The 1,179-nt window shown below is 22.3% G+C and overlaps 1 protein-coding gene across 1 annotated transcript in view; it reads left to right on the top strand.

Moving 5' to 3' along the window:
* Positions 1–1,179, top strand: part of LOC107564309 (glycine receptor subunit alpha-2-like) — a 26,037-nt gene that overhangs the window by 20,817 nt on the left and 4,041 nt on the right. The gene's annotated exons all lie outside the window — the stretch shown is intronic.

Raw genomic sequence — 1,179 nt, 5'->3', positions numbered from 1 at the left:
ATATAATATTTATATTGTTTTTTCTTTAATGTTTGTTAGTTAAAATTTTTGTAATTTTGTTTTATCCATTTTTATTCATTTTTAGGGACTTCTTTATATTTATATTTTTAGTTTTAGTAGTTTTAGTACTTCAACAGACTTATCTCAGGTAGTTGCCAAGGTGAAGTTTTTTTAATTTTTAAAGTTTTGCACTTATTATTTATATGTATTTTATTTCAGCTCTATTTAGATTAATGACACATTGTGTTTTTGTTATTTTTATTGGTTTTTATTTTTATTTTTTTATGTCTGCATAGTTTTTATTAATAATAGTTATTTTTAATATTAGTTATTTTTGTTTAAATTAAACAAAAATGAGAAATGTTGTCTTGGCAACTAGCTGAAATAAAATTAGTTTTTTTTGTGTGCTTTTCATTCCAAGTATCAATTTTTATTTTTTTATGGTTTTATTTTTAGTTAAATAATAGCCCTGGGCAAATTATTCAGATTTAATAATTTTTTTATTTTACAATTATTTCTAATTTAGCAAATATGTCGAATAAATCGTTTTTCTCTGCAAACTATTTTTTCTGCAGTGTTTCATGTTAATTATGTTCATTTAATTTGTTTATCTTTATTTGTGAAAACTATTATAATATGATTACAGAATCAACTCACTAAAGCATAAATCTATTTATTTTGTAGATGTATTTTTAATCAAGTTCAAATTGTTTTTCTTTTTTACAATTATTTCTAATTGAGTAAATATGTGAAATAAATCTAAATTTCATTGCAGTTTATGTCCTTTTGTTCATGTTTTAACTATTTGTGGAAACACTATGATTAGAGAATCAATAGGTTACAAAAGCATAAATCTGTTTATTTTACAGATTATTAATTTATCAAATACAAATTATTTATTCATTTTACAATTAATTTTTTCTAATTATTTTAGTTTATTTTTCCACAAATAAAGAAACAGTTAAACATTAAAGGGTTGGTTAGAATTTTCACTTTTGGGTGAACTATCCCTTTAAAAGGGTCATATGATGTTGCTAAAAAGAACATTATTTTGTGTATTTGGTGTAATGAAATGTGTTTATGCGGTTTAAGGTTAAAAAAACACATTATTTTCCACATACTGTACATTATTGTTTCTCCTCTATGCCCCGCCTTTCTGAAACGCGTCGATTTTTACAA

This window comes from Sinocyclocheilus grahami, unplaced genomic scaffold, assembly GCF_001515645.1.
Source record: "Sinocyclocheilus grahami isolate Dianchi unplaced genomic scaffold, SAMN03320097.WGS_v1.1 scaffold923.1, whole genome shotgun sequence".
In the NCBI taxonomy this organism is placed as follows: Eukaryota; Metazoa; Chordata; class Actinopteri; order Cypriniformes; family Cyprinidae; genus Sinocyclocheilus; species Sinocyclocheilus grahami.
This window is presented reverse-complemented; position numbering and strand designations above follow the sequence as displayed.